The sequence below is a fragment of the Talpa occidentalis genome, unplaced genomic scaffold (assembly GCF_014898055.3).
Source record: "Talpa occidentalis isolate TD23 unplaced genomic scaffold, MPIMG_talOcc4v2.1 talOcc4.9, whole genome shotgun sequence".
In the NCBI taxonomy this organism is placed as follows: Eukaryota; Metazoa; Chordata; class Mammalia; order Eulipotyphla; family Talpidae; genus Talpa; species Talpa occidentalis.
Window position 1 is genome coordinate 97,209,607 of NW_023605305.1, and position 12,401 is coordinate 97,222,007.

A 12,401-nucleotide genomic window follows, 5' to 3' on the forward strand; every position below is an offset into this window, starting at 1 on the left:
CACTGTCAATTTATAATAATTGCATTTTATATCATACTTTTAATATGAATTTCCCATTTCTCTTATATGTTCTTAATCATAATAACCATAACTTCTGTACTTCAGTGGGATTAGCATTCCCCCATGAACTAGAACTATTAAATTGTTAATAGTCTCTCTATGATTTTTCTACCTGACTTGTTATGACACTTTAATAATTTCATCAGAGTTTAGGTATTGTGAAATGTTACAATTTATTCTGCTGGGCTCCAAACACAATACATCAATAAAGCAAACTCCTCAGTGAAAATATAATATTAACAAAGTTAATACTACATGGAAAACAACCATATGGATTACTCTACAATATTATTTATTTTTTATTTTTAATTTTCCCTTTTATTGGGCAGAAGTTGTGGTTATAGCCTAGAAATAACCTTAGTGAAAGGTTATTTCTCATTCTTATATTTTATATAAGCAGTTTTTGTTGCCTTAATCAGTATTTGCTTCAGATATTAGATAACCTTAAATTAACATATATGTCACATTTCAACCTTGATTCTATCACTTGTAACAGCATATATCTGGGGCATAAAAATGATTGGTTTTCACAACCATACAAGCCTTGAAATGGCCAGATTCCAAGTGCTTCTGCTAGAGACCAAGGCAAAAACTACCTTTTTTTTCCATTCTAAGTTCTGTTCTTCTTTATCTTCACTTGCAGACAGAATAGGCTTAACTAGACATTTTCTCTCGTATAAAGCTTGCTGAAAGTGATAATAATAACCAGTGTACACTAAAATTTTGAATTCCCCTGCATTTCTCCCTTTAGCTCCATCCTTGAGTATATCTTCCACCTTTCAAAGTTAAAAAAAAAAAACAGCCAAAAATTCATCATCTTTCCAATCTCTGAGATCTTTTGATTGGTGGTTTAGGGCTTATTATGGAATCTACCCAATGCAGATATAAAATTCTATAATATTAAGATCTAGGCTTTGGCAGAAAATAGACACTCTAAATTATGGTGGTATGGATAGTATGAAAGTCTCTCTCTCTCTGTTTTATCTGTCTCTTCCTTTTCTCTCATATTGCAATTTGGAGGTAGGAACTCCAGAGTTAATACAGCAGCTTTGTTTCACAAGGATGTACAAAGACCCACGCTCACTATCTTTGTGCTATACTCTATGGTCTACAACTATTTGGTACCAAGTAACCTTTACAACAGCAGTATTTAGAATGGATTTAAATCAGAACTTCTCTCTTTAACATCTCTGTTTAAGGGACAGTTAAATGTTTCATTTATACTCACACTCATTTGTCTGAACTTTATCAAATGGTCATGCTTTAAATTGAAGAGAGGCTGGAAAACAGTACCTCAAGCTAAATATCCCATTCCTTTAGAGGGGAGGGGTCCTAAGGTAAACACCTTAGAGGAGCTTTACCAGTTCCTGCCACACTAAAGCCACACCACATAGTGATACATGGTTCAATTAAGCACGAACATATAATTATCGACTACGCAACTAATGCCATGGCTTCTAAATATTTGCTGAAAAATTGACAAGACCTAGAATAGACAGATGAACCCACCCACATAATGGGAGTTGTTTAATTAACAGCTGTATTAAGGATTACAGACACATTTAATGTGTATCTGCTAAAAGTGTAAAATTTGACACATTCCAGAACATATATAGTACACAAAAACATTGCACTCTAGGTAATGGACATCCTCAGTCCCTAAATTTTCCTTAAGTTCAAATGATTTATCTTTTATTTTAGGTAATTAATTTCTCTCAGCAATGATTTATAGTTTATATTGTACATGTCTTTCAAATTTTTTATGTATTTACTTCAAAGCACTTCATTTTTAAGAAATCAAAAATGGATGTGGATTTTGTCAAATACATTTTCTGCCTCTATTGAGATTGATTTCTTTATTCATTTGCTAATATGGAAAAATTATACTGATTGATTTTCAAATGTTAAAGCAATCTCTTTTTCCAGGGAGAAACCTAACTTGACCATAATGTAATAAACTTTTTATGCACTTTTGGATTCAGTACTTTGAATGTTTCCTAAGATGCTTGCATTATGTTCATGAGAGAGATTAGTCTGTACTACCTGTTGGCTGTTTTTGGTAGGAGAGTAATACTGGCTTTAGAGAATGAGTTGAGAAGAGTTTCCTTTTATTCAGTTAGAGTTTGTGTAGAGCTTGTATTTCTTATGTTGGAAAATCTATCAGTAAAGTCATCTTCAGTTTCTTTGAGAATGTTTTTATTTTTATTTTATTTTATTTTATTAATGTTTTGATTTTTATTTATTTTATATTATTTTATATAATTTCATTTTTCGTTTTCCCACATGTATGCATTTTCATTTTGGTTATATTCCCCATACAATTCCCACCCCCCTTATTTTGGCCCTAATCCCTCTTCTCCTCCCCCCCTTACTTTTTTTTTGTATTTATTTATTTATTTTTTAATTTAATTTTTATATTCCCCAAACAATTGCAACTCCCTTATATTTTGATCCTAATCCCTCCTTCCCCGCCCCCCACCCCCCATAGAGTGTCTCTGGTTCATAGTTGTTGATTTTGATTTTGATTTTCTTATAGTTATTCTTTTTCCTGGTCTCTTAAGTTTTCTAGATTCCTGCTATGAGTGAGACCATCTGGTATTTTTCTTTTTCTTTCTGGCTTATTTCACTGAGCATGATCCCTTCCAGCACCAACCATTTGCTGCAAATTGCATGTGTTTATCTTTTTTGAATGCTGAGTAATATTCCATGGTGTATATGTACCACATCTTCTTGATCCAGTCATCTATTTTTGGGCATTCAAAGCAATGATAGTGAAGGCAAAGATAAACAGCTGGGACTACATCAAATTAAAGAGCTTCTGCACAGCAAAAGAGACAATAACAAAAACAAAGAGAAACCCCACCGACTGGGAGAACATTTTTGCACACAACACTAATGGTAAACGACTGATCACAAAAATCTAGAAAGAGCTGAGAATGTTTTAAAATGAAAATCCTCTTTGAAAAAAATGTATAGGCATATTAGGGTATTTATTTCTTCTTGAATGAGTTTGGCTATTGTGGTTTTTTTTACCCCAAGGAATTTGTTCATTTTATTGATGTTATTGTATTCTTTGGCACAAAGTTGTTTATAATATTTTCTCAGTAGATTTTTAAAGGTATTAGTGTCACTTCCTATTTCTGATATTAGTAACCAGAATCTATAGTGATGCCATCTTTCATTACTGATATTGGTAATTTTGTCTTCTCTCACTTATCCTGATCAATTTGGGCAGAGATTTATTAATTGTATTGATTTAAAAAAAACATGCTTTTGGCTTCATTGATTGTTCTCTATTGTTTTTTTATTGTATTGATTTCTGCTCTGATTTTTATTATGTCCTTCAGTTTACATTGGGTTTCATGTGCCTTTTTTTAGTTTACTTTTATGGTAGACCTAAAGCAATTGATTTTATAACTTTCTTTTTGTTAATAAAAGCCTATATTGCTATAAATTTCCTTATTATTTTAGCTTCATTCTGCATATCCTGATAATGATTTTTTTCATTTTTATTCAAATGAAATTTGAATAAATTCATTTAAGCCATGATCCATTTTAAATTAATTTTTGTGTTTTAGCCCTCATAGGGGTAAAGTTCATGAAACTTGGTGAAGTTAAAAATTAAATAAAAAAATCTTGTAATATGTATAGATACAAAGCTGATAGTAATGGGAAAGCAAGGGAACAATGAACATGGGATTCAATTAATGATTACTTTGGGGTGAAGGAAGTAAGGTATCAGTGAGTGTGGCATACTGTTTACATGTAAGTATTGTAAGGAATTGGCTTAAACCAACCAAATAGAAATAATTACTTATGGATTAATAATGATGAGAGTGTATCATTAGCAAAGAATCTAATTAATCACGTTCTCCACATTATAGACAGGAAAAAGGAGATCTAATTTTACCCTTTTATATATCTATATATTACAATGTGATTGATATATATATTCTAAGGGAATACTTGAACTTAAAAAAGAAAATAAATAAGAGTTTTCAGTGTAGCAGTTTTCATAATAGTAAGAAAATAGAAACAACTTGAATGTCCATAAGAGAATAGATAGAATATGCTATGTTCACATAGTGGAATACAGCCAGAGAATCCAGAATTGTGATTTTCTGGATAAGCTGGTAGCTTGAGAATATATAGAGTATAATGCTACTGATATAATATTGCAAAATATTGCAAAAAATAAGTTTTTGATCAATTTACACAAAATAGGGAATTAATGTGAATGAGAAGCACCAAATTTGGGAGGTTAGGTACATTTGGTAGAGAGAGCAGGAGATGAGAAGGAAACTCAGAGGACCTGACCCATGTTAATAATAACTTAAGTCTTAATGGTGGTGATGCTTGCTGGATAGGAGTGAAGACTGGAAGAATACTTCTAAAACAACTTTCATATTTCAGACACTCCCTATTCTGTTCTGCACTGGGGAACTCCTTTTTCTTTGGTCTTAGGTTGAACTAAAATGATTACCATGACTTTCTTATACACTGATAAAAAATTTTGCTGATACTTGTGGACACAAATAAAGATGTCCCTTTATTGGTATATCTAGTTCAGTGCAATTAGAACATCCTGGCTTTATGTGAAGTTAAACTATCTTTTCTCCTGTAGCTGAGACTTCTTTCAGGTAGCTTTCTGCAGCAATTGACTAGTGTTTTCTGTCTTCTCTGCTGTCTGGGTTGTTGCTGGAGTCTCTCTGCTGCATTGAGACTGTATTGCAGCTCTCTGGGCTTGATCTTTGATTGGAGCCAATTTTCTTGAATCCCTTTTATCTTCTTGGTGGGAACTAGGGGTCAAGAACAATTCAGAGCCCAAAGCAACCCAAAGAGTACAGGAGGAATAGAGAAACCTCTAGAGAAATAGGGTGCTGCTAGTGGTGATTGCCTTAAATTACCTTGTGTAAAGAAACTCGCTTATCCCCTACACACCCAATGGAGTACCCCCAGGCTCTATCAATCCTGCTGTTTTGGGCTTTGGTGAGACTCTCAGGTCTGTCAAACTGTCATCTGGTTTCCTTGCCTTCAACCTATCCAGCCACCAACCTATTCCCATTAGGGTCAGTGATTATGTCATCTTTCTATTGGAAATTTTGTTGTTGTTTTTTTTTTTTTAAAGATTTATTTATTTACTATTGGAAATTTTGAAGGCTACTTTTTGGAGTATTATATAACCCATTCTTTCAGTATAATATACAACAGTCTGCATTCTCTACAGAACAATTTTATTTTTACCTGTCCATGCCATTCCACTTATCTCTAGTCATATGAAACCTTTTACATGCATACTATCATGAATCCACATGCCCATACATTCAGGTACTGCAAAATTGCTAAGATAGTGTACCGTGAAGTTTTATTAATCCTGTGGTACAGTGTAATGGTCAATGAATTACAAAGCAAAAAGCATCAAACAATTAGCGGTTGAAAGAAGTATTTTTACCTTATAAAGGGCAACATGTAGATCCCGATGACTCGGGAGGATTGGTCTGGATTGTATAAATAACATTTGAATGAAATTATGCCTTAAAGTTTGCATGATTTGAGGGGATTTAGAAAGCATTCCACAGTTAGGTTAGTTTATGATTCTTATATGTGATTCCATGGACCATGCCACAAAGACAGTTCATACAGTTTATTCATTTGTTCATTCATTTTCAAATGTGTGCCCATGTTATCAGTTCTTTAAGGTCATATAAAAAGTGTTCTTTCTTCTCTACAACCTCTGTTCCTGACTAGCCTCGTCAAAACTGACAATTTAATCTTCTGTGTTACCATGGCTTCTATACACACCTTTTCCAGAGCACTTACATTTGATGTGTGTACTTGTGTCTCACTAAATACATTTTGAACCCCTGGGGGCAGGGATCATGGCTTCTGCATCTTTGTATCTCTAACACCTAGCATTAAAACTTGACACTTAGCATATGCTTGATAAATATTTGTTGAAACAAAATAAAATATTTACCATAGTTCTTCATTTAAACTCATAGAATTTGCACTTCCTTTCTCCCCTGATACTTAACCATATATGTGATATGAAAATATGATTCAGAATAATCAACAGAAAATATACTCTCTTGAGCTGGCCCTGAAATAAGACAATTTTCTGGCTTCCACTTTTCTCATGTCTCTCAAAGACTTTTGTCAAGAACATCTATGACCTAAATTCTAAAATACAATGATGAAGAAGTCTTCATTGAGCTGAAAAGTCTTCTTTTCAGCCCTGGTCTTGCCTTCCTACCTTGTCACATTGACACAGTTAACTGCTTTCTCTTGCATTCTCTGTCTTCGTATATTCTTTTTTTTTTTCATGATTTCCATGATGTTATTCCATCCCATTTTCCCTAACTCTCTAATGCTCCTTCTTAGTTTCTTAGTAATTATCTTCTTATTGTCCTTCATTCTCTGGTACTCTTATTTTCTTATTCTATGCATGCTTTTGGGGACAATTATTCCCGCTTGGACAATCATAAGGAATAAGAAGAGTGGGCTGAAGAATGACTAATGAAGAATTTCCTTCACACAATAATCACATTGTATTGAAACTATTTGTTATGCTCCCTAACTAGACTCCATGAGTAGAACTTCTTCCTTACTCCTCTATATTTTTAGTGCTGAAAGGACTTGGATCCCAGAAGGTGATGAATAGATATTTCTTGAATTAATGAAACACAATTTGTATTTTTCAAGAATACAAGTTGGAAAAGAATTGGACATTTCTGAAAGTGTTGGGTTTTATGACATAAGTGAATGGCTGTTTATAATTCACTATAATCAATTCCCATATTTTGGAAGAAGTGAGCAAATTGATCTCAAGTCCTCTTCCAACTCTAAACATCGTAAGTGTTATATGACTTAATAAGAAAGAACTGGTCTTGTGTACTTTGCTGATGCAATGCCTGGGACAGTGCTTCCTCTGAGTGTATGCTTACTGTGTGGAGTTTGAGAAAAAGGATGCCTGATATTTTTTTTTAAGAACTTAATTTTTGGGTCTCCTTGGTGGCGCAAGGGGTTAAGCACTGCTCTATGAAGCAATCCTCTGCAGCATGAGTTCGATCCTGGGAGAAACCCACATGATGAGGCAGACCTCTCCTGTCTTGCCCTCTGCTCCCATCAGCAGTGCATTTCAGTCAATCCGCCTGTTCTGTTCCCCACTCTGTCTCCAGTGGATCCTCTCACTCCCTGCATCTCTGGCCTGTACCCCAGCTCTTGTATGCATAAAGAAATAAATCTTATTTAAAAAAAAAAGAACTTCATTGTTAACTTCAGAGTAATCCATAATATATATAGAGGTAGTCCACAAGTGGATTCAGAGATAATGTGGCTTAGAAAGCTAAATAATAGCTCGAGGACTCAGCAGCTATTGTTATTTTTAATGTTTTAATATTTCCTTTGTTAACTATAATATTTGCTTAACTCATGAGTATAAACTTCCTAAAGGAATTTTTCCTTACATGACATAAAATATTAGTGCAAAAGAGAGGCATAGTGTAATTTTCTGGGCAGATACTGAAATGCAAAATTCGGTGACATTTAATAAGCTAACTCACTTTCTTCTTCTTCACTGCTTCCCTCACCATGGAAGCAGAGGCCTCCTTTCTGAAATTGACAGGAATTGAAAACCCTGAGTTGCAGCACGAGATGCCTGATCCTATTTCCAGAGTTCTGTCTTGATAGCCAAATATCTTCCCCTTTTCCGTTTAACACAATGCATTTGTGACTCTATATTTGGGCATGGAAATGACTATTGCCTAGTGGAGGAAAAAAAATACTTTTCAGTGGTTTTTGTTTTTACTTGTTATGGCTCTGAATTTTTCCTGCTTTGACATGACGGCTAAAATGTGCACAGCATTTCTGTGCCATCCACAAACATATTTTCAGCATGCCTGTTTTCATGAAGGAAGTGAAGGAAGCATAAGCTTGGCACGACACTAAGTATGGGGTGTGTACATGGAGACCATCTGTTCCGTATACACTCTGCTCTGCTCTGACATGCAGAAGGAAAGAAATCTGTGAAATCAGAAGGTGGGTTTTTTAAGGTGTTAACTACTGAATAACTTGAGTAATGGACTCAACACCACTCGAGATATATTAAAAGTTCTCTCCTCTACTGCCACCCCATTTTAGTTAACCATGACCAGACCAATAATTTATTAGGTCAATACTTCATTTGACAAAAACTGTGTCATCATTTTATTTGAGGGTTTGGGTAGGGAGGGTGCATAGTGTAAGAGGGCGGTCCCCAGGACAAGGGGAGGTTCCAGGTTCCCTGTCCCACCCAAAGAAAGGTGGAGCTGAGCAGGGAAAAGAAGAAGCTGGAGAGGAGACTGGAGTGGGAAGGACAGGATGGAGAGCCAGAGGGAGCTGGTGGAGGCACATTGAGCTAAGAGACACATAAAGAAACTGCATTTGTTTCTTGGTCCTGGACTGGTTGAAACAGATGTGGGTGAGAGACCCATGGGGAGGTTAACAATGGCAGCTTTTATCTTAATTTTGAGTTTGCTGTTTTCCTCCCAGACTTGTGTGGCTGTTTCTGACCCTTTTCTATGGGTCCCCGCCGGAAGGTGCTTTAGACGTGTGGCAGACTTTTGAGCCTTGCTTTAGGCCAACCCTGTTTGGGTGGACTTTCACCCATGAGGGGATGAGTAACTTTGGGTGCTTGATTTGGAAACTATATTCTTTGTCTTTTCTGTATTGCACACTAATTGTATTAAAGTTCCTTTCCATTAAAATCTATATGTTTTGTCTTGATGCAGTGGATGGCAGGACCTATTTAGAGCGGGCAGGTGTGGAGGTTCTGGGGTGCTTCTCTCCCTGCCCTGTAACAGAAGCAGCACATTTCTGTTACAAACATGTCAGTTAGCTAGGCTAGGAGGAAGAGATGATATTCTTTTTATACTTATGCTATAGCTGGAAAAGAATTTATGAGACTTTAGAGTCTTTTGTACAGCAGAGCCATCTTATTTAATTTTTGGTTGGGGACTGGAATTCTGGGGCTGCTGTTGGTACCATCAGAAGTGACCATTCCACCTCACTGACTTCCTGTGGAAAATCTATACTGATTCCAGGGATGTATAACACTGGACTCAACTATGCCAGTGAAGACTCCTACTTACCACTACTCAACATAATGAAGAAAGCCAGATTTTCTTCAGTCTGGTTTCTCCATAGATTGGCTTAATATGAGTTGTCTGGACTCAATGTATTTGATAAAAATGAAAATTCTCATTTTTGTAGGCTAATTCTTGATCCTGATGAAAAAATAGAACTGACACTCAATGAAAGAGGAACTTGCACCCTCCTGAAAGATCTTGCATGATGTAAATGGAGCCCTGATTAAAACCTAGTTCCTTTTGTTTTTCACAAAAAAAAAGGAAACATTAGTGGAGTCAAAATCAAACTCAACAGGCTTCTTGGTTGGAGAAATGATAATGTGATGGCTACCAGGCTGCATCCATTTCCCTAATTTTGGTGTTTGGTGAATGAACCTGAACTAAAACAAATACACTACAGGGCTGTCTTCTCTGTAGAGCGCCCTTCCTGGTCTTGACATTGCAGGAGAACAGCCAGTGACTTCATAGAGTAATATGAATACTTTGAGAAGTCACAGGACCACCCTCTTTTGTGCCTGGAACTGTCTTGTTGCTTTGCTGGTAACCTCCTTCTTCTGTGGGCACTGGACTCTGTGGCATTCCTGAGCCTAGCCCATAATTGTTTTATTGAGGAAAAGTATGATTAAATTAAAAATTAGATAATTCAGAACTGTCTTTGAGAACCCACCCTCTGAAAAATTATACTGAATTATTATCAAAATCTACTTCTATGATCTTTTTTAAAAAAGATTTATTTCTTTATGCATACAAGACCTGGGGTACAGGCCAAAGATGAGGGGGGGTGAGAGGATTCACCAGAGACAGAGTGGGGGACAGAATAGGCAGACTGACTGAAATACACTGCTGAGGGGAGCAGTGGGCAAGACAGGAGAGGTCTGCTTTGCCATGTGGGTGTCTTTCTGGCCGGCCAGGGTTCGAACTCATGCTGCAGAGGCTGCGGATTGCCTCATAGTGTGGTGCTTAACCCCTTGTGCTACCAGGGAGGCCCTACTTCTATGATCTTAATGCAGGTGGAGAACTTAACAAGTTAAAATCAGTTAACACTGGTGGTGAAGAATGGACTCCATTGCTTGTATTTAATTAACAAGAATTGTAATAGTGTGAGATCCACAGCAGGGGAGGTTCTAGGTTCCTTGACTCACCCATGGAAGGGTGGCGCTGAGTAGCAAGGGGAAGCTGAAAGAGGAATTGGGCAAGGAAGAAGGAGAGAAGATTAAGAGAAGACTGGAGGAAGCATATGAAGAAGAAGCCGGGCTTACTTGTTGGCCTTGGACTTGTACCAGGGTCTTGGGGACATAGAAAGTGACACTTGAAAGAGATGTGGGTAAGAGACCCATGGGGAGGCTGAAAATGGCAGCCTTTATTTTGAGTTGGATTTTGCTTTTGGTTTTTTCCTTCCAGACTTGTGTGGCTCCTTCTGCCCCTTTCCTTAGACTTTTGGCAAGTTTTGGGGCCTTAGTGGTCCTGCTTTGGACTAACCCTGTTTGGCTGGGCATTTACCCACAAGTGGATGGGTAACTTTCAGTGTTTAATTAAAATTGTTTTAACTATATTCTCTCTATTGCACATTAATTGTATTAAGTTCTTTTTATTGAAAGTTTTTATGCACTAGGGTATTGTCTTCATGCGTGGATGGCAGAACCCATTTAGAGCAGGCATGTGGGGCAGGGGCTCATTCTGCCCTGTAACAGTATTTTTTTTTCTTTAGGTAAAAGGAGACTGCTATCAAATGTAACATACAAAGAGGAAAAAGTAACTCTTAATTCACTAAAAAATATAGATGTTTTGCAGCACCTTTTGCAGCACCTATTATGTACCTGCTGTTCAAGATAAAACGATGAACAAGATGACACGCTTGTTTTCAAGTTTCTTACGGTCTTTTGAAAATTAGGCTGGTGTTATGAACTTGTGCAATTGCTCTAATGGATGCATTTTCAACACGTTAGAGAAGCAAAGAAGAGGGAGCTCTGAAGTCTCTCTGTTGGAGTTTTCTGGAGGAAAGAGTGCTAGGTCTTGTCAGAGAATGGGTAGTTTGGTATGGAGGGTGAGAGGTGGGGCTTCTTAGGGACCATTCAGTAGCCAAACACAAGAGATCAAGTGGATTTCAGAGAAATGCAAAGCATTTGGTCTGTGTAGAATTCTGGGGGCTGGTAGGGGTGGGGGAGGGGGAGATGAAACTGAATGGAGCTATTCAGTGCCCACATCATACCAAGCTTCTCACAGCTGTTCAAAACCCATGCTCTCCTTCAACAAGGAAATCACAAAGAAGTGTGTCCATGTGGAGACACTGTTCTGCTCTTCATTCCAAGACCTTTTGAAGAACTTCTGCCTTACTGTAGGAAGGCAAAAGGAAGAGGAGAGCTATTCTGTCTCCTTTCCTTGAAGCTAATTCCCGGATGGCATTTCAGCGCTTTGATTTTTATATAGAGCTTCAATATATAACAACTGTAACTTGGCGAAGGTGGGATAACAACTTTTGAGCAAATATTCTTAAACTCGTAAAATGGGACATCACAGGGAGACCATATTTCAGGTTTGACTACCAGGAATGAAGCAATTGTAACCACTTTCCCCAACCAATGCAAAAAGACCTGGGACATTCTCTCTTTGTGTTATTAATACCACTGTCTCCTTCCCCTGCCTCAGTGTTTCATCAATTGGGAATTTAGACCCAGATTCCAGACAAAATGTTTTTGCATTTCGTTTTCCCAGTTGTTAACTTGCTGACATTGGGGAAGCAGATCAGGTACTAATGAGTGCCATCCATCCCTGCTCCTCCTTCTTCACTATCATTCAATTTTGTTCCTAAAGGAAAAGAAATGACTTCTTTGACAAGGTACATATTCCGTAGATTTCTCCCAGTCTCTGACATGAGACAAGTGAACCTTCTATTTTCTAGCAGATTAATGAAGAGAAGGCATCCTGTTCAGCGGGCATCCATGATTGCAGGTTGGTTACTAAATGTGCTTATTCACATTTTCACAGTTGCTGGCTGAGTTGCCTGCTGTCCTGCATTCTGTTTGTATCACTAGTTTCCTTTTGCCTTTAGCTCCTTCATTTGGTTTTATCTGTCTGTTTCAGGTGCTATCTGTTTCCTCTGAATATCTCTTTAGATTGCAAATTATATTTGTGATGAAGGGCATTTTCATTTTTATGGTTTTGATTTTATTTTACAACAGAACTAGAGCAAAATAAGCTTTACTGCCTTTTTCTTGG

The 12,401-nt window shown here is 36.9% G+C and overlaps 1 long non-coding RNA gene across 1 annotated transcript in view; it reads left to right on the forward strand.

Annotated features, from left to right (window-relative positions):
- Positions 1 to 11,025, forward strand: part of LOC129145176 (uncharacterized) — a 74,499-nt gene extending 63,474 nt beyond the window's left edge. Inside the window, exon 3 of the long non-coding RNA XR_008550363.1 lies at positions 10,894 to 11,025. This is a non-coding gene — a long non-coding RNA (uncharacterized LOC129145176). The remainder of the gene's footprint in view (positions 1 to 10,893) is intronic.
- Positions 11,026 to 12,401: the final 1,376 nt, after the last annotated feature.